We start from the raw sequence: 27202 nt of genomic DNA on the forward strand, positions 1-27202 counted from the left end.
TACACTTCCTTATAGTCAAAGGAGTTACCGTTAAGCGTTAACAGCATCATTAGCAGATATTAATCTTCTTTCAGATTTTTCTTTTTTTTTTTTTTAACTCAAACATTGACAAACGTCCGTTTTCGTAATCCAACTGGCACGCCAGGGACTGTAATTATCGACGTAGTGTAGCGTCTTATTAATTTTGCTTCGTTATTCCAAACGAGATTGCCGGAGTAACTACTAAGCCAAGTTTCGCGAGAATAAGTTTCCACGGATAACGATAATGAATAACGAAAAGGAAGGAAATCTGGCCGTGACTACAAATGCACCACGGAGCGGTCGAAACTCGCGCAATAATTTGTTTCCATCCCGTTAGAGACGTAAGAAATTATTAACAAGAATAAATGTAGAAGGATCTATGCGTGTCGCCATCTCTATTTTCAGCGACTTTCCAAGACAATCTTCCTCTAGAGAGAAACATCTTGAAAAGATCATCGAGGAGCAACAAAAGCCTGCTGTTCGATACAATCGGCCCGAAATGTCTCCATGAAGCATGCACCGCGAAGCATATCCATCTTCGTCGATGTTTTCGATAACTTCCATTATTCAATATTCCCTAGACAACACAAAGCCCATATCTCTGACGTGGAATGCTCGAACGAGCGCGAGAAACTCGAGACGTTCTTCGCACGTTGGTACAAATTTCGAGACACCCCTCGTCATCGACGAGTTGCGCCTATCGTTGCAACGAAACGGCCGATGAAACGCAACTCGGGCATCGAAGTACACGTGTCGTTTGGTTTCCGACGTGTGCGCGCGCGGTATAGAGAGACCTGGATCGGAAATACGTGACCCGGCATTCCACTTATCCGTATCACATACTCGCGTAGACGTATCGACGACAAGAGACTTTTGCTTCTTTTTCGCCGCGCGTCGTCTATTTGCTTCGCCTTCCTTGGAGCTACCGAATAGGACGGCTGAACGTCTTTTCAATCGGATCCCTTACGAACAGGCAAATGCACGCAGTCTCGCGTTGCATAGTGCACAGCCCTGACCGCGTTTCCGCTCGAAACGTTATTGCCAGCTGAGATCCGGCAGGAAGTGAATCGCGCGCTCGCCGAGAGACATCTAATCCGGCGAAACCGCAGATACCTCCGGAGCTCCTTCACGCTGCGTCGAGCCCCGATCGAAATGGAATTTCCAAGCGGAAATGAATGTTTTCGTATCGCAGTATAATTGAACCCCGGGTACCTTACTCGATCGGCTGAATTCATGGAAACTAATCTTGGACTTTCGGGAATTTCACCGATGCTCCCTCGAATCTGGAAATCTTCATTTCAGATAAGCTTATCTGTGCGACGGTAGTTGGTTGCGTTTCATCAGTTCGACGACCGCGATCGAAGCTACTGGAATTTGTTGAACCAGCCTCTGCAAGAGGTTTGTAAATTTCAAGTGTCTTCGCCATGCTCGAAATCGAATTCTGGAACATTATAACGACACGCCCTTTGTAATACGCCACGCGTATTTATCTTCTCAATGGCGTTTTAGCTGTGTTATGCACGGCTTTCAAACCGAAAATGGATACAGAATGCTGTAAAATCTGGCAAAATTGAACTGAAAACGCAGCGCTGTCGAAGTTTGTTTCTCGCGTTTGTAACAATGCGCTCGCCATTTTACAAATATTAGACATTGTTTGCGTGTACACGTGTATGATTTTATTGGCTTCATACCAATAGAGAATAGCAGCTACGAAAGCAAAAATAGCAGAAGAGAGCTGTCGTATTATGTTACAGAAATTCAGGTATTTTGTAAACGCTGGACCAGCGAGTGAAACATCCCTTCGTTGTTGTTTTTCGGGGAACATGGATTTTCGAGGATAGTTGAGAAAAATTTGAGCGTAACAGACCGGACAAACGGATATTTGCAATCGTGTCGTCTGTTCACGGATTGTCTCGTATGCACTGCGAAACACCGAACAAAACGTGATAAATGTTTTTAATAGTTGTGTGGACACGGACTACAAGAACCGACTGCATGTCGAGAGTTTCTCGTTCCGCCTCCCTCGATCCTCTATCGGTCTACAAAACCTAGCAATCATAGTTTTCGCGATCTTGTTAACGAAAATGTAGATAGACAAATAAAAAAAAAGGAGGAAACCAAGAACTATATTCGTCGAAAGTATAAAGAACACAGCTGGAACGATTAAAGATTCAGAGTCGCGTTCTAATCCGATCAGTTTAGTATACCATTGGTCGATTTTTCCTATTCCAACGAATTTATCTTCGACGGAGTCACGGAATGAAAAATGCAGCAGCTTGTTGCTGAACGAAATATATCCGAGGAGAAGGGGTTTCAACCTGGAAGTTTCATTACGTGGCAGTTGAAGGAGGGAATTTTTTAGGAGATATGGAAGGGGGCCTCTCTCTTTATCTCTCTCTCTCTCTCTCTCTCTCTCTCTCTCTCTCATGAAAAATCTAATACGATGGTAATCAGGACCAGGACTGCTTCGATTCTTCGGTTTACCAGCTCCATCCGCTAGCCAGAGAACCGAACTTGAGCATTGAAATTTATTGGCCCTGCCTCCTGTCTCTCTACCATTCTCTGCCACTGCTGTCGCGCATCTTCCCAAGACAAGCCTCTCGATATCATAATAATCCCAGTCTACTCGACGTCGAATCTCGTAAGCGTCTTTTCTGTTTCCCAATTGTGTTCCGCGATTTTATTCTTGGTTCGAATGATTGGTGTTCAACATTAAGGACATGTATTCATCGCAATAAGTAAGAAACTCTTAGCGAATATGGATGCAGATGTCGTTAGTTTCAAAATTATAAAACGTTATACATCCTGTTTTAGTTCGTTCTCGGTTCAAAGGATAAAAAACAATGTAGGTGATTAAGTATAATGACCCGAGCGTACGAAGGGAACGTCGAATTACGTTGCTCTGGTTCTTTCCACCCACTCGAACTAGTTGCCCAAGCAGTTAGCGAAGGAACAAATACCATTACGCCCACCGATACGAAGCATACGCGCGTCGCCGCTTGACGAATCGCCGCCACGCCTGTCTGCTGGACTGTTCACTGATCAGGAAGCCTATTCGCCGGCGGACAAATTGTTTCGACTGGCCGAATCGATCTCTTCCGTAGCAATCTGTCCGTAACACTGGCGAAATTGATGTCAAGGCCAGCCACGAGGCAACGTTTCAAATCACCAAACCAAAATCCTTCTATTTCGAATCCGTCAATCTCGAACGGACAAATTGCTTCGAAGACTCGACAGATCCAAATATTAATCCATTTCGAAACATCGGAACTGACGATTGCTTGAAAGACTAGACCGATCGAAATATTAATCCATTTCGAAGGATCGAACGTATTCTCTGCATTTCTATCCAACTATGCGTCGCATTATAGTTTCCCATTGTTAGAAAGTCAGATGCCGAGAGTCACAGATGCTCGATGCAACCAACCATAGATACAAGGAAGAAGCGAGCTTGCGAATCTCACCATTTTCGTCGATCTATGGATAAACTGATATTCCGTGCAGCGATAGCGACGCTCTATCGCTCTGGTATTCCATTGTGCCTCGACGTTTTCCGCCAACAATGGCCATATCCAACGTTTGCAACGACGCGAACGCTGGTTGAGGCTGGGTCTGGCGCGCACGGTTATAGACTACTGTGAACAACGAGGACACTTAAGATTTTCGAGAATGCAGTCTGCCAGGTACGTTATAAAACAGCGTTTCAGACAGCAGGTGTTATTAAAAGAACGATATCGAGCGTTTGGAATACCTTCCCTTTACGTAATCGTCGGTCTATTAGCTGTTTTCTCCCGTTTCGATGGAATGCCGCCGGAATCCGCGTTTTCTGGTGATAACGATGTTGATTATAATTCTGCAGGAAGCTTTTTATTTCGTTTTCCTTTTCCTTTTTTCCCCCCGGAAGAATTCGTTTTATCGGTTTCGTAAGATATTAATAGGAGGCTCGTCTTGCCTGTTCCATTCTTCGACGGCACTTTTCCTCCTCGCGGAGGAAACCTCTCGAATGAAGTTGGATTTAAAAATACTTCCCCTGTTCCTAGTAGCCATTCATTATTTAAAGCGAATCAAAAGAGTTTTAAGCAGGTAAAACTCGATTTAAAGGTACTTAGGTGCTTAAGCAGTGGCGCCTTAGGCGAAGAAGTTGGAAGGAAATTCGACGGGGAGATTCTTAAGTTCTTCGGAGTAGTTGGAGAACGTAGACTTGTTCGTACAAATCTGCTTTGTCAGTCGGCTAAAGAAATTAACTTGTTTTACGAAAATATTGTAAAATATTGGCAATGTTCGTGATCGGTCGGACGATAGAGAATTTCATGGAAATTCAAAAACGCAAAAATTTGATACTTCACGGTAGAAACGTGACATAGGGAAATTTATCGTACAATTTTCAATGTCCTTTGACAAGCTACCTCGATACACCATAAAACGTCGACGTTAAAAACCCGTGGGCGTTCCATTTTCCGGCGACACTAATGGGACTAAGCGATTGGAACGGTAAAAATTCCATGGTGACCTCGACGAAGCGCCGATAAAGTATCGCGATATACATCCGTTGCGACTTGCTGCAATTGCCGACGCCAGTGGAATCGTAATGAGAATGCTCGGCGATTCGCGTGACTGGGGTGGTAATTTTTATTTTAGCGTCGAAGTACGGGCGAATTGTAGAGAAAATAGGCTAGAGAATTTATGGTTATCTCGAGCAATTTAGCTACTCTGACGTTTGTCCAATTTGAGCGTGTCGACAGATAGCGAGGATGTTTGAACTTTCAATGCACTTCGATTCAGTGTTTCTGTGAAAGACATGTTCCTCCATGTCAGCGATCCAAGAAAGCTTTGTAGTGGCGAAATAGTTGTGCTTCTTTGGGATGGTGCTGGCTATTTCGAGAAGAGTGTCCAATAGCGTAAAGCGACGTAAAAGTAACGTAACACGTTCACAGTTTGAGACGAAACTGTATATCCTTGTTTTCAAATATTCAAGAAAACCGTACACGCCTTTCATACGATAAAATGTCGTATAGGTAATATTAATCCTTCGATGATGAAAATTCTTGCAAATACTTCACCTTTACACAACACGTTATGCATTTACACGATGTTAGTTTCTTCAAGTTTTCATTTATCCGAAACTATTAGGAACTCTGAGAACACCGATACCTTAATTCCATAATTTGCATACGACGATTTTTTCTAGATAGCAAAACGCAAAACAGAAACTCCAGAGCGACCAAGAAACGTTCCGGACACGATGCAGTCGGCGCGTCGAAGTACGCGGTCTCGCAACATCGCGAACGGTTGAAAATTCTATTATGACTTGGTTTTCGTGCATTTTAAACGGGCTAGAGCTCGGTTCGTTTCTCTACATCGTTATCGTGAAAACGGTAAGCGTCGCGACGTCTCGGGGTCGTCATTAGAGGCGAGCAAGTCGCGATTTCATTACCGACGCTCAACCTTAGGCGCCGCAGCCAGCTATTGCACATTGTATTCCACGCGTTATGCAGATGCAGTTCCGCATTACGCCATTCTAAACAGCACGCAGATCTGTATTAACTGCGAGAATTTTGGAGAACAGGTTTGCTCGCTGTTATCTCCGATCGCTTTTTCAACTTTGCTTTACCTTCGTTGGTTTATCAAATCGTTTTCAATTCGTTGCCCAGCGCGAAAAACAAACTTAACACAATATGGGATTATCTGATTCAGTGTGATGTTTGAATGAAACTCAAATCAAGCAACGAAGAATCCGTAAGGAAACTTTATGTCGGAATTATGTGACGAGTCAAGATGTGATTTTGGACAAAGTCCAGAGAAAAGCAGGGACGCAAACAATCAGTCGCAAATCAGTCTATATAAACTTGCTGAATTTTGCGTGTCCAATTTATTGAGAGAATGTAAGAACACATTTTCTCACGGAATAATGTATTCTGCATTTACGTACATTTCACTTCAACAAAATGCAATTAGGACCAAGTATATTAAATGTTGTACCATTTAATAGCACTTTCGTATGTCTACAGAAATTTGCTGCTACGAAAATGAGATGTATATAGAATGTAACAAAAGGAGGTTTATATTTTTCGTAGTCACTGTGCAAGTTTGATCGTTCTCAGCCACGATGCAGTCATGTTTGAAGTTTAAATACTAGAACAGCAACTCTATCTTAACCTAATTCCTTGCCAAGGGACGAAATGATAAGAAACGCACAAAGAGGCACATTTGCTTCTGATTGGCCAGATCCAAGTCCCGGTGGCACAAAGGAACTATTCTCCATCCACCTGGAGAAAAGCAGCTCGAGTTCCCCTGGAAGTTGGAGGAACAACACCGTTAAGAGATCGCGCTGAACGATCTCGAACGTGGCTGTAACGTCGATACGCAAACGAGCTGAAGCCGGTGGGTATGTGGGAAAGTCGGTATCTGGAAGTTGGAAACGCGATGCACAGTCGTCTCGTAACCCTTGGAATGAATTTCAAGACTTGTCGTGGAAGTTGGTCGCCATGATTTTGAGAACTCGTTACACCATCGAACTAGTCCGTGACCGGCGACCCGGAATTTTGATATTTCTCGCGGGGGCGAGAGGAAACCACCCTGTGAAAAGCACGCGGCATGACCGCTTTATGAGAAAAGTCCTGATAGTGCTGCGAAAAATAGAGGAGTTTCACGTTAAGTCCTTGAGAAGGGGACGTGGAAAGAAGCGTACAAAAGGTAAAGCACGCGGAGGAAGAGCGTACGAGAGGCAGCATGAGAGGGGAAAAGAGAAAGAGCAGAAAGGAGCCAAGAATGGAATGACCCGCAATCTGCGATGATGTGTACGGCTTCCAGCTATGTATTTTACATACGCCTGGCGCATGTGAAAATGGACAGAGTGAATGGTAAAGGCCCCCGACTGACAAACTCCTCGGGGAAAATAGCTTTTTCCTATCGCCCTGGAATGCTCGTTGTTAACCGTCCACATCACGGCGCGGTTCTTCTTAGTGGAACTTTCGGAGGTGGAAATTGTCGAAGAAACTCGCTGGTTTTTGGTAGAGGCAGAGCTGAGTAATAAAGCTGCATGAGTAGGTTCTCTGGTTGGCTGAATAATTGGTGAACTTGCGTGGCACATTTGGCCCACAAAAGATGCCAGGCAACTTGCTGGCAGAAATCTCTGTTTAACACTGGTGTATAGATATCAACGAACCTGAGGAAATTTGATATTTTCACGGAATTTGACCGCCGAGCGAGGAAATTTAGCGAACTAATGCGAAGGATTTTTATTGGAAATAATTGGATCGTGAGTTGAATTCATTTGCGAATCGGCTATTCGACTCGACCCGACGAATTTCAAAACGTACGGTGCGCATAGCAGGGGCTTTCAGTATTTCAAACGTGCCACCGGATTTCCTATGCTTCGCTGAATATTAATTTATCTTTTGCCTCGAAAATTAAGCTGGTCGCGAGCGCGGCTTTCGCCCAGGCACAACGAGGAATAAGGCGAAATACAGTATCACGATCCTGCATAAGATAATAAGGACATCCGGGAACCAGGGACTTTTATGGCTGATCCATACAATTCATTACAGCCAGCAGGTATCTCTTACGAGCTTGCAGCTTTGCATGCGAGCCCTGGCTGTATTCACGGGAACGTAAGCACCGTGTAGTTTCTGCCTGCGCGGCGTGACGAGCGATCCTGTAGGATAAGCTTCGAACCATAGAGCGAAATCGCTTGAAAATTTAACGTTCTACGTGCTCTAATAATCGCCGAAGCTTTGTGAAACGCGCGACACAGCTGACTTCTGCTCACTGTCGTTGTATCCCTTGCCTTGACGAGCGACTATTATCGAACTCTCTTGCTTAATTAAATTTGCCATCTTACGAGAAGCCACGTGATAGTAAATTTCTGTTTTTCCATCTTTCCTTCCTCGAAGAAATTCAACATCCAACAAGATTTCATTTAACAATCGTATTACCGATATAAGCAGTTCTGCGTCCAGAACTCTGGGATTTATTAATAAGTTTTTGAAACACATTTTTATTATATCCTCGTCCATTAGAAATTGGAATACTTTTCTCTTACGTGTTCTCTGCATACTGCCAATATCCGAGGAAAGAGATTGGTAACGATTTCATATAAATTTTTACGTGGGTTGCCCACCGAATAAATAAATTAGAAAGCGATGAAATTTTCGTTGGAACGGCAAGAGAATCGGATATTTTGTCAGAAAATATACGAAAGAGAAAAAGGAGGAGTAAAAGAAGGGCGAGGAAAGTGTTTCGGAAAGTTTGATCTTATCGAAGCGCGGCAAATCGGCCGCGATACACGAGCGAAAGTTTGGCGGATCGACGTGACCTATTTTACGAACGATCATGTACTTGGCGAAACGTAACAGCCGGTTGCATATTGAAATTTGATTCTACGTTGCCAAACATCGGCCGCGTAGCTCCCCGATGCTGAAAACTTCCCGCAAACATTCGATCTTAAGTAGAACGTAAAAACGGCTCCATACATAGGAGGGGATACTTTATGAACGTTATTTTCAGCGCATTTGTCCTACTTGCAGCCACCCTTCGTTCCAGGTCGCTTATAAAAGTTCAACTTCGATGGCTCGCGTTCCATTAGAACGCGCTTTAATTTATAATTTACGGAAACCACCGGCTTAACTTTGTAGTAGGAGTAAACTACCCACGTTTTTCGAAAGTTGCTACCTTGGATGAGATGTCGAAGCTTTTGCAACTTTATGAATCCTCCACTCGCCACGAGGATCCTAGCGAGGTCGTTTTTGTTGATAATTATCTCCCTGTGATGCAGTTAACCCGTACAATTCAACGCGATTTTAACAGTTATAATTTTTTCTTCTATTATGTTATGCGATAAAGAAACTTTTGAAAGCTTCTATAGTCGAATGACTACGTAATCAGATTATTTCGTTCTCGTGCACACGCGATAATTAATCGACAATTAAAACGGATGTGAACTATACAAGCTTCCTGAAACTTTGTTAGAGGATAGAGGAGAAATTGATTTGCAACGAAACGGAAAAGGGAAACTGCGTCGGGGTAAATAACGGTGGTGAAGCGCGATATCAGTCGGATTAATGATACTCGGACCAACAACGAGCCGTGGCGGGCTAATAACGCTGGCAACAACAGGCCAGAACTCTCAGGAATTGGTTTATTCCCCGACGCTCGCCGAATGTTAAAGTGTATTACATAGATTTCCGCGCTGACGGCCACGGCTCGCTCCACCCTACACCCTCCACCTTCCACTCTCAGAGAGAGGCAAGTTAATATTGTCGGTGGTGCTATCGAATTTACGTGGAGAATAAAAATACCGATAATCATCCCCGTTGTTTTTCAACGTGGAAACTATCAAGCTGCAACTTTCGATCGCGTTCCCTGTATTTTTAATAGTTTCTATTCTTTGCAAAAATAATTTCTAACGGTGGGGCATGGTAAAAAATCTAAGCGAATACGGACGAATATGGAATGGTTTGTTTAACATGTATAGGGGAGAGCTCGAGTCGCGAAAGAATTGCGAATTGGATCGGCTCAAAAGATGGCTGTTAACCGATTAAATTTCATATTTTTTGTCCGATGTGGTTAAAACTCGAGCGGCGATGAAAGTTTTTGTATCGCGATGTGGAAATTGATCAGTCACAGAAATTGATTAAAAACGAAATTGGATAAGAGGGAAAAGTTACTCGACTCGGTGGTAAATGATTCAGGATTAATCTATTTAAACTCCTTGGACAGGCAGCAATTAATTTTCTATTCTGTTGTAACTTAATGTTCGAAGGTTAATTTCACTTCTACGTTCGGGGTATTGTTTCGTTGAAACGTTTAAAACCAGTGAATTTCATTCACGTAGCTGATACCGCTTTCGAAAAATAGTTTCCATTTGCGACCACGAGCGTCGAATTTTTTGCTAATTGAACAAAACAATACCTTGTGCGCACTTTGAATTTACAAGTATCAAAGAGATTCGTTACTCTCCTTTACAAAAGCTCGTGATGTTACCCACACGAACGATGCAAAATATTGCACGATTGTTTGGCAATCTGTGGAAAATAAACCGATCCTCGATTTGTTATCGAATAACAATCAAATGTATTGTGTCGCTAAATTATCGACGAACAATGTATCAAAATTTCTCCACCGCTTATATTGCACACAAAGACATATAACCTGACTCAAACAAGAGGAGAACACGATAAATCATATTTTCTATTCTTCTTTACAAAAAAGCAATTTTAAAATTCAGTACCTCTAAGCAGGCAATTCCATTTTATCAAAATTGTCTTCTTATTTCGTTCCGGAACGAAACACGTTTTCTTTTTTTCTCTTTCCTTATATTGTCCATTCATTTTTTTGTTTATTTTAACTTATTTTCATTTGCAGTTATATCACGATAACATTCTTCAGCTTAGTCATAAAGTAGCATGACAAAGATGTACTCGTCATATTTTTCTCCTGTCAGCTTCGCATGTTCTAACCTCCAGGAAAACTTAAAGCAAAAATCAAATTTGCAACGTTTGCCAGATATCGTCGAAAAAAGCTGTACGAAAGAGATAAAAACGCTCGACGAATAATTGTTTCGATCATGATCAACTTCTATTATGGCGCGTTTCCCCCTAATCCCACGGGGAAAAGCAGTTGTTTTTGGAAGGAATTGTGGACCGTATCTTTCCCTCAGTTCGCGAAACCGTAATTGTCTGGGAGCAGCGGCGAGACCGTAGCGATGGCGTGTCCCAAAACAACCACGCCGAAACCATCCCTCGAACTGCCGCCCCGAAATAACCTGGTGGCTGAAGTGGCTTCGTCGAATCATCCTATTTTCGTTACAGGCCAAGCCGGCTTACGTTGCCTGCTCCGCTCCCGGTTCCTGTGAAAAACACGTTCTTCCTTGCTGGGACGCGCGCGAAATTAACGACACTAATGATCGTCGCCACCGGGGCGACGCGAAGCTGAGTTAGAAAAATAATTACTCGGCTCGATGTCCCGTGAATATTAAGTTGCCGAGGTTTTACAGCTGTGTTCTATCTCTGTGGATTAATGTCGGCGAAATAATGAAATTAATCGGTGTATCTCGAATTGCAGAGTCTAATTGAACAGCTATTCGAAAACACAGCTATATGCTACATATATATTTTTCATAGATACATATGTGTTCGAAATATATTATGTTTATATAATATAATATGCTCGTATTATGTAACTTCGAAATTTCATTAGTACTGTAAATTATCACGATCATACTGGTAGCTTGGAAACAAAATCTGACAATATATGCAGAAACTTAAAGATGTTTAGTGCAGTTTTAAATCTTTACCTTTTAGAAATGCGAAGTTTTAATCGAATAATCGTTTCTTGGATACAATTATCGCGTCTTATACGCAATCACGAGATATCTTAGTACTCGTGAACAAGTGTGCGTAATATCTTAGGAACGTCATTTGTTAATTAGTTCACTTGAAGTTTCACACGAGCGAACGTTTCGTTGCGGAATGCTATTTAGAAAACGCAAGATAGGATTTCGCGAGTTTGCGCGTTATATTCAACATCCGTATGAACGTTGCAGTTCCCAAATGCGTCGAAAAAGATGGTGAATCACGATCTTCGTTATCGTTGCTTCTAACAGAAGATTCAAAGCGCTGGCGAAATTCATAGCCTCCCGTCCTTCGTAGGCAGTTTCGTAAATTTTGAACGGTGTGTACGGAGCGATAACAATGGGCTCGATAATGATAACGCGAAGTTATCGCAGTGAACGGGCAAGGGGAAGATGAAAACGGAGATGAAAGTCTTAGAACGGAGATTGTTTCACCGCTGGGCAAAGTATCGCGTGTACGGATCCGTTGCAAGTTTCACTGACTTCTGCGGCGGGAGTTTGTTCACCATCGTGCACCGCTATTTCATTTTCCAAAGATTTCCTCTCTTCGTAGAATGCCAGTCGTGAATCGTCTTTTCGCTACGTTCTCGCTGTTTCACGAATCATCCTTGATCTCGGATGAAGATTGTTTCTCCGGGAAACTGACGAAACGCTGAACATTTCTTCGAAATCCATTATTGTGGGAAAATGTAGTCTTTGGATAAGCTCTACTCGTTGAATCTTCCAGTGTCTTTTTTTTCTAAAATTGACAAGCTTCCTGGGAAACGATACAGAACCGAGTCTCTCAGAAGCCAACTGGTCCAACTTCACTTTTTCTTGCTTTCTTAATTTCATCACACAAATGTGCATTCAATTTTTAAGAAATAAATCACTTCTTCAAGTTCGTTCATCGCAAGAAGATTGAATAATATCACAATAGCAAATTCTGAGATAATGTTAAAAAATATTGGTCGTAAAAAATTGTTCGTAAAAAATTGTTCGTAAAAAATTGTTCGTAACATCATTACTTTTCTGTATCGTTCAACTTACGAAGTTGATCATTGCGACTTCTGAATGGCTCAATTACGAGCCGCATAAATTGCGTCAGAAGTTTCAGCCGTAGTTTTAATTGTATCGTAGTTACATTTCAGTCGATAATTTAGAATTTTATTAGAAAACACATTTGGAGGTTTACCTCAGTTTCTGCAAGTGTCCCAATACTTATGTACTTATGGTGTGTATATCTAAAACGTTGCAAGAAGATTTCTAGTTCATTAAATTCCCTGGCGACAAACCGTGTTCGTATCATTTGGCTGGAAACGAGTGCTTCGGAGAAGCGGTAAATTCAGTGGAATCGCGTCGAGATTTTTCCCGAGGCGCAGTCACTTCGAAATTTCCCGGAGACAGAGAAAAATAATGCGCGATACGACATTCCCCGGGAGCATCGGATTATCCGTCACGCCTGGCTCGTACCGTTTGCATTTAAAGGCAACAAAACTGTTCCCATCTTGCTCCGGTTGTATTATATCGCAGAACAACGGCCTCTACTGTTATTCCGCGTTTATCTCACCCCTATACGCCAAGATTACGGTCACCTCTTTCGTTGGTGATCAGCTCTATCTTTTTCTTCGTTCACTTTGAGAAACGACAGTCGACCGAGTCGGTCGCGTACTCTCCGGGATTAAAAGATGAGTGTCGAGGAAATTGCTGCTGTTGGATGCTGAATCACGGAGAATCGTTATGGAATTGGAAACAGTCGCTTTGGATTTTGTTCAACAGAATGGACAAGTTAATTCAGTATTTTCCTTTGTCATTGTACGATTTTATTTGTATATAGAGACAAACTGCTCCTAATGAAAGTCCTTGTTGGGTTATAGAACTTCAAAGAAATTATAACAATAGATTTGCTCCAAAATACTTATATTTAGAAGTTGAAAAGACAGAGTAGTAGGAAACAGTGAGTTTTAATATATTACTTACTTTCTGCTGATACAGATTTGGTAATAAAATCATTACTAATTTCTTCCTCATCCTTGTAGTTCGATACAGTTTTCGTCAGGACAGTATGAGTATTATCAAACAGATAGGCCCCAGTTTACTAGCAGAAAAGATTTTCTGACACACTTTTGGTGAAAAGTTAAACAATGATACAAGCAAGCGAGATAAATTAAAATTCACGAAAACACCTGCAACCTTATGTAACGATATCTCCTCAAACGTCATTCTAACTGAAGACACGCTAATTTCCCCTCTGTTCAAGATCAATGACATCTGATGTACTTTAGACGAGCATAATTTGTCTATAGTTGTAAGTAGAATACAGTGTTCTGTATCTCACCGATCAATCCTCTAAAAGAGATCTTCGTTCCAATCGATGATTAGTATTCCAGTGCTCGCGTCATAAACTGTGATCGTCCTGGATACAGCGACGTCGTCCTCTCCCATTTGCTTGCTTGGGTCTGAAGCTGGTATTCATCGTTCCGCCGAATGAAGGAACAAAAGAATCGTCTCCTTTCGTTTTCGTTTTCATTTTGTATTATCGAGGTAAAAGACTCGGTCGTGGCGAAGACAATTACGAGCACGTTGATCGAAGACACTTCGCCCTTCCATTTAGACCAGTTTCCTTTCGGCGACAAAGTCTGCCTCGTTATCCGAGCGCAACGAATCCTCGTGCTAGGTGCACGTGATGTCATTAAATGGTTGTAAAACGGGATTGAACAGGAATTGAGTTTGCCTGGTTGCCTGCGCCGCGAAGTCTCCTGCAGTTCGGCCTGTTTCGTGTGACGTTTTGCTATAGAAGGAAATGGCTTCGATCTTCTACCGCTTACTATGATATTGATGCGGTTTCGTTCTAAGAAATCGTTACTTTCAAATATGTAGCCTCGTTGATCATATATATATTAGGATATCCGTTGACTTTGTTACAAATCACCGTGATTGACCCAAATTGTTAGAATTTTGTATTTGTACAAGGTAAAAGATCCAAAGCACGTGGCAACAAATCGTGAAATTACTTGCAAGAATTTTAGAACGAAATAGACACCGTTGATGTAAAAGTTATGACAAAAATTGAAGATGGATGAAACAGTTCAACGTTATAAATCAGATTTGTGAAATCATTTACAGCATGTCTTAATATTTACGAACGGAAGTGTACGTTCTTTGCTTCGAGCAGGTTTCCATTAATTACAGTTGGCTTCGTAGTTCTGGACTGCCATTCTCGGATTTTTCACCGTGCACCGGAAGTTATCGTACAAGAGAAAATAGAAAACGTTGAAATAATCGTCTGCTCGTGTTTTCTTCTTTGAGGCAGGTTTCAAAGACGAACGAGGATGAAATCTCGGTCATGTTGATCGAAGACACCTCATTCTTCCACTCGTTTGTTCCTCTAGCTGGTATCGGAGGAAAGTCTGAATTATTACATCGGTCCTCTGTCGACGTCAAGCAGGACGCTATGGGGTTTGAAACAATATCCCCTGCATCAGTTTGAAAGTCAGGTACAAAGTGCTCTCTTTCTATCTTTTCCTATGTTGAAGCTTCTTTTCCCCCGCATTATTATGGCCAGACACTGTGACTTGCAGAAACTTTGGCCCAAGTTCGGCACCGCAATATGGTCTTTTATCCTTCGCTCCTCTGTTCAAGTCTTTAACTTTCTCCTGAAAGACGACCCGAAGTTACGCGGAACGACACCCAAAGGCATTCTTTCAGAACACGTCCACCATCGGTCTCAGAATCTTGGCGAACTTCGCCCTTGTTGCATTTTTCCCCGTACAACTACCGAACGTGTTTGTTTCTTTTATAACTTCCTGTTACTGTTTTGTTTTTCCGATTACCCTCATCAATCTTCGTCTTTTTTAGCCAACATTTTCACAGTCACTAGTACCAACAACATTAGGTTGTTACTCTCCGTCGATGTGTAGGTGGCGTTCACTCACCTTCAGCTGGTACGCGTGTTTTTTCTACAATTTTTATGCACAACTCCTACTTTCCGTTTAGCGCACGGGTTTTCTCCTCTCGAGTACGAAGGAAAGTTTCGCTCGAAAATTTTGTAACCTCTGAGAGGTAAATTTCGAGCATGGCAAAGAAAATAGGAGAAAACGTGAAACCTGACTAACTGGGGATTTGAGTTGAAGACTCTTAGGTTGAAAACTCCATCGTTTATTCGAAAGGCACGTTGAACTTTTTCTTACACTTAAAGCCTTTTATAATTTCTCACGCTGGATGACTGTTAATCGATATACTTTCTTTAAATTTAATGCCATCTCGACAAATTATTAATTTCTATTAAACAAAATGTCAATTATCAATCTTATTATATTTGATCATTTCCTAAATCTCTCCGATTCTTCTGCTTTTTTATTTCCGCGTTCTAAATCATCCTACAAACTCCTCAGTACAGTACAGCGGTTCCCGCGTTCTGAAATTCACAACTCGCGTGTTTTTATTCCACGCCTGTACTCGAGTATCGTGAATGCGATACGAGAATCCCCTGAACGTTCCCAAACGCGATTACAAATAGCAAACGTTTGAATAACACACAAGTCTAGCGACGTAAGGCTGGATGAAATACGTACACGCGTGTGCCTCCTATCTCGCCGAAGACAGAAAGAAAGAAGTGGAAAGGGGGATGCACGCGGTTATAAAGCTCGGGTAATATTTTAACACGCGGCATTGTACTGACGGAATTGTAAAGGAAATAAATTATCGCGCCCAGGGGACCGGCCTCCCGCCGGTGTTTCCTCGTGGTCAGAACAATTTCGCGCAGAATCCACCTCGTCTCCCTCTCTCTCTCTCTCTCTCTCGTTCACCGTTTTCCTTGTTTTATCTCTCTGCCCCGTTGTTTTCCAAGGTAGAAAAGTTGCAAAAGAAAAGGGGGGGTGCACTCGTAAAATCGTGTTTTCAAGAACCGCCGCGTTATTCATCGCCGAAATATCGCGAGACGCTTTTTTATCGTTCGTGCTAGTAGTAAAACTCCTTTAAAGCGCGACGTGACGCTGAAATTGTTATTTATGGAAAGACACGCGCAGTTAGAGAGTGTATACGGATGAGATACTAAAACGAATATCCTCGATTCTTCTTTCGAAACGTTTTGACGAGGAACGGAAACCTGTTCCTCTTGGATTATGCTTTTGTTATATCAGTCGGTTCTTATAGAAATTCATTGTCAGTCTTTCGTTGCAAATTCCTGCTGGTGCTCTCATGTCATATACATATGTATAAACGTATATGTTATTTAGTGGAATACCTGGAAATCCTTGTATCACGCAATTCGAGACAAACATCCCCAAAAATTACTCTATTCTCCGTGGAAGCTTTCTCGTATTTCATCAAATCCACCCTAATTTTTTATTTCTCCTATAACTTTACTTTTTTAAAACATGTGCTCGATGTTATGAATGAAGTTGGGGAACAAACGAGGCAAACACTGGACGGAAAGTGGCGTGCTGAATTTCCAATTCTCTGCGTATTATCCCAGATTACCGTAGGGAACATGGCATTTTTTTGAGATATCCGCTGATACCGTGAAGCGGTACCGGAAGAGGATTAATTCGAGCACCCTAACCGTATGATGCGTCCGTCACATTTGGGAGCCGCTGCTAAGCCGCGCACCACCTGTGCCGTTTGAAATTGGATAAATAGCGTGGACAGCTCTCTTTGGCATGTCTGTGAGATTTTCCGCCACTGCTCATCGGGGATATCTCGCCTAACTGTGACGACAGTCTCGCCACCCACTATTTTTTCGCGCTTCGAGTCCTTTTTTGTTTCATCTCATCGCACTCGTCGACCGTGAAATTTTCGCAATTTTATGCTCCGATAAAATGACGTTACTCGTTGGCTATCAAATCCCCAAAATTGCTATTCCATTAGAAATGATACGCTAAGCACTTGAGACATTTTTTGACAGACTGTCTAAGACGAACGAAAAGATGATTTATCAGATTCCGAAATTCGTGACTGCAGGTACGTGGAACTGGCGGAAGTTCTTTCTCTTTGTGGATTTGCACAACTTGGCGAATTGCTCGTTGTTAAAACCGCGCTCGTTTCTCTGGCATTTTCGACGACGTTTCGCGTTACGAAACGTGATTCGGGACAGAAAAATTGCAAACCGATCAGCATTCTTCTCGCGTATATTGAACAGTCAGAATTCAAAAGTTCCCTTTATCCAAGGAAAATTTCAACGATATTATCGCATTGCCAAATGCAGTTTGACCAAATTATTTAAAACGTGCTGTTTCAATTCAGAATATTTACCCAGTTTAAATTGTAAACCAAGGAGACCTGTTTATTTGAAAAATATCTGGAAGACCTGTCCCTGACAGGAGTTTTCTGGCGTGCAATCAGACTACGTCGAGCTTTCCCACGTGAGAATTTCCGCCCCGTACGCTCCGAATACGAGCGTCAAAGGTTCCCTTTTCCGTAAGAGAAACGTTTGTCGCGCATATTTACCGTGGATTTTGAAGCGTGTGTGCCCGTCTCTCACGGTTGCGCCGCTTTCTTCGCGGCGATAAGTTGGGCGAACCCCCTCTCAAAGTTCTCTTTCATCGCGCTCACATATCTATCCACGTATAGAAATCGCGAATGGTTATGACAGTCGATTCAATGCTTTCCGCGCCTTTGGATGAGGCCAGGCGAAAACGCGAACGCCTTCAGGCTGTCGTTAATGCCATCGCGGTTGTCGACTGATCAGCGACACGGCCTGCCAGCTGCCATTGTGCCATTTTCGTGTCTTCGTACGGTTATTCTAACACCCATTCTTATACGACGAAGAAAGCGTTCTTTGCAAGTAAATGTGAATCATACGAAAAATACGCGTTACGTGACAATTTTCTGTTTTTCATTTTAAAATCCAATACCTTGTCAACCAGTCACATATTACCAAAATTGGATTTTTATCGAATTTCGTTGTGGAGTTCTTTTTGAAACATATATACATCAAACATATTTATTTCCTAGCTCTTTCGAAAGGTATTGATTCTCACACGATAGCTCTTACATAACACTATGTGAACTAGTTACCCATGGCAAAAAATTTTGTATTTGTAGGTTGAGAATAGGTTGTTCCTCTTTTTAAGGCAATCTTACATTACTCCCTTTTAACTATTAAATAACAACGAGGTTAAAGAAATCAACAAAATCGTGCTTTTCATACTTCTTCACTGCAATTTTCAAATCGTCTCAAGCATAGCACAGTGACACGATGAATGAAAGGAAATTTGAAACTTCGTTGTGTATAAACGTTCTCGGAAAGACAAACGACGGTAGCACCGAAATTTTGTAATTCATGATGGTGGAGCGATATAATAGAACAATTACCAACAAAGCTCCTCCGTGCGGCCATTTCTCCACTGGCTAAAAATTTATCGAAGCGGGCCGATTGTTGCCGGCGTTCCTGACAAAACGTCCGAGAAATCGGCACTTTAATTTCTCCACGGAAATAATGACGAGGGAGAGAGGGAGAAAGAGAGAGAGAGGGAGCGAGCGAAATTAATTAGTGCAGTGCAACAACCGGTTTTTCCTAGCGTCCAAACAACGGGAGAACTTCTATACGGAATTTTTCATTGTACATGATATTTTATAATTAATAAGCGCCATGGGAATTTGCGTTTTCTTTGTTTATCGTTTCTGAACGCCATCACGACGTACGTCAATTCGCCTGCCAAATGGAAATAATTCCAGGATCAAAGAAAGAAAACCTATTTGTTTGGTAATCAAGCGTCAAGAACGTTTCCTTCGCTTTTCTGCTGAAATAACGTTCGGTTTCAATTGAACGTTTTAATCACATTGTGACTTTCGCGAAATGCATGAAAAGTCTCGTTTCCTATCGAACCTCTCAGCAGAATTTCATTCTTCGTCAATGACTTGGAGATTTTTTTTCAATAAACTTCTTCTCTCTTTTCTTTTTCTTGGTCTTTTTTTTTTCTTTTTTCGTTTGGAGCTTGCAAGACTTCTCTTCATCGATTTACATTCATGCAGCACCCGTAGCTCCCTTCGTTGTATTTTTACTTCATTGTGTCCTCTCGCGTGGAATTCAGTAATGAAGCAGAAACGCGGCCCCTAACGTCGACAGGCTGAAAAGCTCGGTTTCCATTCGCCATCGTTCGTCGCGATTAACCAACTGAACACGCTCCGATCGCACGTTCGACGCCTTTCGGGGAAAAGCTAGCACGGTGGGAGGAACACGTAACGCGAACGTGTTCCTATAAAATAACACACAATACCGGATGATTGCAGTGTTCAGCGTATCGAAACCCGTTGCGAGAACTTGCTGCCTTTATCCCGAGAGTAACGGTTCGATCAGAAGCATGCAGATTTATGTAATGCCTCGGAGGGCGAACCGTTTTCCCACGGCGATTGTTATCGCGGTAAGTATAATAACAGTCACGTCTCTCGTTTTCGATAGCGTTTTCAATTCTCGTTAAAACGAACGGTTTAAGTAACGTACACCGTCGTTAGTAAGTATTAGGGCACTTACTGATTCTGTAGAGAACGTGCGAATCGAGTCGAACAATATATTTGTCTGAAACAATGTTTCATAATACGTAAAGGAAAATTTGCGAAAACTGTGATAATTAGTGAAACTTTTTATAGCATTCTTTATATGAGAAAATTCTAAACGAAATATAACAATTGCAGATGTTTTAACGAGTTTGGAGAATTTTTTTTGGTTTATCTTATTTCCTGTAAGTGTCCTAACGTTTTCGATCGGGGTGTAAATATGAAATACGAAGATTTTTATTTTCTATATAGTTCTGACTGTCTGAAAAGTGGTTATAAACTTTCTGCAAGGTTTAACGAATTCTGAAAACTTTGATGGAAGCTACTGAAGTCACTACGTTTGAATTTAAGAGCGGAGAGCAACAAAAAGAAACTGCAGATTCTTTTATCGACTAAATAAGAAAGGATTCCGGCTTCATTATTCTAGCATTGTTCGACGGATGCCTTTCAAGGAGAAGCAGAAAGAAATCGTTTCAATAACGATCGCGAGACAATAAAAAATATCTTTACTTTGGAATAAAAGCGATCGATGTCGAAGAACAGGGACGCGATGTCGTTTCGCTTCACGTGCAAGAAAGGAAACGGACGTTAAAAGCTTGGCTCGACGACGTGAACCGGTCCGCGAATCGCGGTGTTAACTTAATTAAACGCAGTTTTAAATTGGCGTCGCGGAGAGAAAGGTGAATGGCGTGCCTTCTGCCATCGATTAATTTGCTAATTTATAACGAGGAAATTTTCCGATGCAGACTAATTGAAACGTTGCCGCGTCACTGAGAATAATGTCCGCACTTGTTCCGTTTATTTCGTTGTGGCACGCCACGAGTTTTCTCTCTCTCTCTCTCTCCCATTTGCAACACGTTAAAACAACTTTTGCATAATTCCGAGTTCGCTGAATATTATATTTTATGTACACTACATGCGTCTCGTTTTTTTCATTCGATTTACGTCGGCAGACAGTTCTCTGCGACGAATAGAGCGTGTAATCAACCCTTTTAACCACGGATCAGAATCAACAAAATCATACGATAAATTGTTATTTAAAGAGGAGTGGTCACACCTGTCTACGTTGCGAATATTTATATTTTTTTATTTGCGGGGGTAAACTCGTCATATTGTTATACATGGAGTTCGAAGGAAATTACTATAATTAAACTGCGGATGTTTATTGTACGTTTGTTGGAAATTTAAATAAGGGAAAATGTGAAAATGTGAAAATATACATAATGTACAAAAAAGCATACACAGTATCAAAAGTAAAATATGTACTCGTAATAATAATATTTTGAGGGTGAAAGAAATTTCTATTCATGTTCCAGTGGTTTAGCGTTATGATCGTGTGAGTATGAATTTCTATAAAAATTCACGGTCTAACCATAGTACACGCCACAGAGAGTGTTTCCAAGATGATAAGGATTAACTAAATAGATCATTTTCCGACGAACAAAGTTGGTACGATTAATCATTCAAGAGCTGGATACAATGTATTTGAATGTTTTTTCAAGTATATAACAAGTACAATATATAAGTAAAATACGAGAATGCAAATTGAAGAATATGCAACTTAAATCATGTTCTTGAAATTGAAATGTCAGGCAAATGTAACCAATGTGACTGAGAGTGCTAAAAATTCTCACTTTTATTCATTTACTATGCGTTTGAAAGATTTTCCATTTCTTTAATACACCTCGAAGAAGGATTTTTCTACGAAATACCATTACCACGGGTTAACATAGATATATCCTGGGAAGATTATCGAAGAATTTCTATGGTGTCTTTTGTTCGAAGATAAAAATGTCGTGTATGATGAACGGCTGTGCTGATACGTGCAAGTTTTATTTCGTTGACGTTTTGTCTCACAGACATAGAACAAGCAAACCAATTTTGCATAAAATTTATGGGTGGAGGAACATCCTCTCTAGAGAAATTCCCGTCTGCATTTCCGGCGAGTGCTCGTAGAGATAGATTTTACAAGGGAATAAGGTTGTCTTCTTAAAAACTGCTGCGTTTACGGCGAACTAAAAGCAGGTCGCTTTTACGACAGAGCGAAGGAAACGAAAGATGATTTGCGTTTCCCATAATCATCGATTCGTTCGTAAAAATGTCAAGATTCTTAGTTAGAACAGAATAACTCGGATAATTACGTCCCATTCGTTCTCGCGTTTCTCCTCTCTTTTTCTTCCGCCCCATTCATATTTCTCGCTGAAACAAGCAGAAATAATACATTTTGCGAAGAGCAGGATGGAAATATCGTCAAAATTGTCTCCGTAGCGTCGCAACAGAGGAAATTCGTGCAAGATCAAGAAACAAATTTCAGAGAAATTGCTCGTGACACGGATTGCGAAAAAATCGAATCAGGTCAAAGGAATAGTTGCTTCTAAGGCGCTGTTTGACTGGTGCTACTAAAAATCGAACGACGCGAGAGGGAAAAGTTTCTTACGGTTTATTTTTCTATCGAAGCGCCGAACTATTCAGCTTCGACTTTCTTTGACGCCTGTTCCTCTTCCATCTCCTCTTCGTAATAATGCAGAGAAGTAATCAAACGATACAAAAACCTGAGTATACGTAAAGTCTATTATAGAATGCCTGTGTGATGTTCGATTTTTCGATTGGTCGATGCTCTGATTTTTTGCCAAGTGACATTAAAACGCATTGACCAGTCCCTCGCATTAAAATAATTCCCCAGTATGCGCCATGTGCGTGTGCTCGGCCCCCAGCCTATAAACCAGTATCCCGTCCGATGGTGGACGATAATTTATATCCGGGAATAGAGGATCCCCGACAGAATCCAAAGAGAGAGAGAGAGAGAGAGAGAGAGAGAGAGAGAAGAAAAGAGAAGAGGAGGAGAGAAAGAGAGGGGAAATTTACACAGCAGTCGTAGTAGATCGACGCGCTTCAGATCTCCCCTGCTCGCGCTCGAGAATTTGTGCAATCTGATTTCGGGCTGAGAGAGGGTTATTCCTCTCCATTATTTCATTAAAAGGCTGAATCATGCCTGGTACGACCGATTTCCACAATTGAAATTTTCCACTAAACGTTAACTACCATTCACTGAGTCGTATGGAAATTCTTTTCGGACATGCGGTGACTTTTGTCGATTTTAAGATCATCGAACAAGAAAATGATAATTCTCGTTCGTTTCGCGGATGGGAAAATGATAGCGCGCGAGACCTTTCAGCGCTCGATTCGCATGGAAAATCACGCTTAATCGTGACGCGATAATGTGATGTATCACGAAATATCTTCGCGGATGACGTTCCTAGAGACGATATTTCAAACCGGCTCGTTTATCAAACTTTTTTGCAATAAGACAATGCCGCATCTTAACGGCTCCTTGACTAATATTTTCACCGTGATTAATGTCTTCCGAGATATTATTCCTCTGCGCGCTGGCTACGATGCTTTCCGTTTTTCCCCTCCTTTTTCACTATCGTAAGTACTTGCAATCCCTCACGTAATCACTTTAAGTTACGTTAAAATGAAATGGCTTATTTAATTCGAATGAAATGTTAAACTTTTCGAACAGAGTAGAACTTTATTTACACGGACGAAATGTTACATGTAATTAGTGCCTGATTAATTGAAGTTCATGATTCACAATCTTCCTTGTTATCTCAAAATATATATTCTGTGTCAGAGTTAGTTAAACTTTGCAGGTTGCCTGCTTCCACTATGAGTCTGTTTGTCCCACGCAGATTTATATAAACGGAGTGCTACTGTATCTCGGCAGAGAAAAGTGCCAAGAGTATAATTAAAAATATTTCATGGAAAAAATACTTTAAAAGAGCAAGAATTGGAAAATAAGGGAGGGGAAGAAAAAAGCACTTCGAGTAAGTGACAAGCGAGGTAGAAATACGCTTTTTCCAATCACAAGTTCATCAAAAAGCGCTTTGAAAATCGCGGTAGCTGGCAGGGAAAACGTGTGACGAGCCTCGGGACGTTGCGGCTAGCGTTTGCCGCGTCGACAAAAATTGAAGAAAAAGCGTGACGAAACGGTGAAAATGCAAATGACAATGGTTGCTCTCTCTCTATCCCTAAGTCTTTACCGAATAATAGCGTATTTTTCAATTAAACACTACCTATTTTTGTTTCCGCGCGACGCAGCCCGGTACAAAGGGTGTTCCATTAATTCGAGATCACTTTGTCCTCTCTTCTAGAGCGAACGCACGATGGAACGAGGCGACGAGAAGAGAAAAGGTCGATCAGGTCCGTCCAGTTAGAAAAACTGCAACGACCAAGCAGGAAGCTCGCGAGCATTAAGTTTTTGTATCGTTGGAGATTGGCGAAGGCATGAAGCTCTCGCTGTGAAGTACAAAGAGCCCTCTCTTTCTCTATCCATTCGGGCTTCTTCGTTTCTTTCTGCCTCTGTAGCTATCCAATGGGCTGAATGACGGGCTATGAGTTCTCTTGCATGGCATATGTTAATAGAACACGCGTGATATCTGATGAGTGCGAGAGTTAAGTACTCCAGCAGCCAATTTCCATGGAAATCACGGTAGCATCGAAATCAGAAATAATTAGTTCCTCGAGACGATCGGTTCGTGAACAGCTTCGAACCCATAACCCGTTTATATCGCTTCGGAGGAGCAGATGATGGACGTTCTGCCTTTTTTCCTTCGAATTTTCGAGTGATACTCGAGCGCTATTAATGAAAGTGCTGTAACGAAGTATCGATATGATTTTATTCACTAATCCACACGCGCCGTTGAACGGTTTGCGATAACGTTATTTCTGATATTATACCGTCGTTTTTCATTACACGCACGTACGACTTTTCAAACACGGAATACCGTTTCATTCGATCGAGCACGGCAGAACGTTGCAATGTTGTTGGTGAAATTCTGATGATTTTGCGCCAGATGTAGTTTCAACCAGCGTGTCCTGCGTATATACACACGCGAAGCATCGTCAGCTTTGATTCGCGTTTACGAGCTGACGCGCTGAGCTGCTTTCGCCACTTCATTACGATATTTGATCATGCAAAGCCAACGTATCGATGAATCTGCAAATTCCGGACGGAGGAGAGCAATGTCTGCGAGTCTGAGCAGACTTTTCGCGGTTTCCAGTTATCAAGCTAACGATGCCGATTGCCAGTGTCTCTGCTCGTTTTGTTCGAGCTCGTCAATATTCGTGTTTAGCTGCATCTAGATATCTGGAACAATACGTTGATTAAAAAATAGATAAGGAAGGGAGTTATTTGGAGGAAACGTGCTCGTCGCGCAACAATACCAGCTATTTTATCAACAATTCCTACGATTCCGCTACCATTTTCGTTGCCGACGACCAAGTTAAATTAGATTCGAGAACTTCAGAATTCAATTAAGAAACAACAACAAAGTTTTCTCCGCTGAATCCAGGTGGAAATTGAAGGAAAATATGTATTTTTTCGCATTCGAATCATCGGTTGCACTTGAAATTGCGGAAGACAAATCAAGAGCGGGTGCAAAACTACGAGATGGTGATAAAATCGTGAGTGGATATACGAGACACGGGAACGAATTTTTCGCAATGAAAACATCTTTTCGCATCGTCGTCGTTTCTTTCGTGAAAAAGAGAGCTAGCTTCGGCTAATTTAATTCCGATAAAGTGGCAGACGACTTAATGCGATCGCCTTTGGAGCGTCTTAAAGTTTCGAGAAATAGCTAGTTTCACGACAAGGACAGGTAGTATTTTTTCCTCTTCGTTCGTAGCTCTTTGTCGAAGTAAGATAAATAAAAAGAAGAAAGAAATAATGATTTCTCAGCTTTTTAATTGAATTTATTTCTCTCGCTCCGTTGATTCGTCTCGCTATTAACACGATTTTCCTCGACGAAACACGCGTTCGTTGATGCGTTCGTTTAATATCGCACGGAGATATTTTACAATATCGTAACGTTAAACGATCTTGCATTGGAAATTTCTCGGAAACTGAACGCAGTACCGAATAATAATAATCAACGAGGGTTTCAACATCCACTCTGTAAAAAGGAACTTTTAATTTGCTTTATAAAAGACAGCTATTTCGAATGAAAATTATACGAGAGGAAAGTTTGAAAAGTTATTAACGTCGTAACACAGACGTATGTGTCCGACAAATTCTCTTGTCAGAACTGATAATCGTAGCTGTAACAAATTTCCACGCAGTTGAAAAATTACCTCCTAATCTCGTTTCGTCACTATCGATGGATTTCTAGAACAAAGTAATCCGTCAAGCGTTTTCGAAAATGAATTTCAAGATGAGGCAAATAGGATAGGAATTGGTGAGTATGGACAAAAGCCAGGTTCTTCGAACAAAGGGGTTACAAGTGACACGAGGGACGGCGTTTCACAATGGCCTGCGGCCACGAACGGCACCATTGGCGATCGTATGTCGAAGCATAACCAAGATACGAAGGAAAGGGGCAACACTCACGACGGGTAAATACGAGTAACAGTTACCTAACTCGGGATCGACAGATATGGGGGACACTTATGAAACAAAGTAACGTCGCATTAAGTCCCCTCTAGCTTCGCGGCTAGCTTTGTCTGGGGCAAACCCTCCGGTTCCCTTTCATCTGTTCATCGACCACTCCCGCATTATCTCGCGAGGAAATGCCTCTCGGAGATCGTTTGCGCGTGGTATACGCGATAAGCGGCCAGGAGGACTCTGGAAAGTATGGAAAAGCTTTTGTTGCGTGTACGTTTATCGAACCTTCCCTACTACTGATTCCAAGCTTTTCATCGATTCTCCAGGCTTTCGTATTATGTATCAGGGAAACGTTAAGAGCGTTCGGGATACCGAAGATACTAAGTTCGATACACGCCGTTCTTCTCATAAGATTCAAGTCTCTGCTCGATAACGAAGCTTATTTCCAAGGGGATATCGGCGGTCAATGCCGTTGTAAGAATAACGAATCTTTAATAATGCGACGCCGCTAACGAGGAGAGTAAGGAACGAGTCTTTTCTCGCTGTGACATCGCCCCGAGGCGTCGCGTCGCTTCGACCTAAATGCGACGCGGCGAGGCTCGACATACCGCGCGTGCATACACCTCTCCTTTTTCTGCTTATCATCGGGAGGCGAGACATCAAAAGGGCGGACTTGAGCGATGTCGCGCGAATCACGCGCTTGATACGCCTGAAACACCGAGGCCAGGTATTAACGAGTCTCCTCGCGAGACCGAGCGACAAAAAGTCGGATGCGACCTCGCTTCCGGCCTTTTCACGACGGGGGCAGGGGCACGTTTTCTTCTCTTCCAAGCCAACCCGCTGGAATCGGACTCTGCTCCCTTTCACCGGACTCTGCTCCCTTTCACCGGACTTTATTGTGACGTCTCTTTTCAAGGGGAGTGTCTTGACACTCGCCGACCCGTCGCCTGACTTGTGAGTGGCATTTCATGTCG

General features: G+C 42.0%; 1 protein-coding gene and 1 long non-coding RNA gene across 2 annotated transcripts in view; one reads left to right on the forward strand and one right to left on the reverse strand.

Moving 5' to 3' along the window:
- The window catches only part of LOC132914122 (chaoptin-like), an 88825-nt gene that overhangs the window by 31588 nt on the left and 30035 nt on the right, over positions 1 to 27202 (reverse strand). The window lies entirely within an intron of this gene.
- LOC132914228 (uncharacterized) lies at positions 19003 to 21493 on the forward strand. The gene is made up of 2 exons (XR_009659542.1): positions 19003 to 19713; positions 20099 to 21493. It is a non-coding gene; the product is annotated as an uncharacterized LOC132914228 (long non-coding RNA).

The sequence above is a fragment of the Bombus pascuorum genome, chromosome 14, assembly GCF_905332965.1.
Source record: "Bombus pascuorum chromosome 14, iyBomPasc1.1, whole genome shotgun sequence".
NCBI classification, from domain to species: Eukaryota; Metazoa; Arthropoda; class Insecta; order Hymenoptera; family Apidae; genus Bombus; species Bombus pascuorum.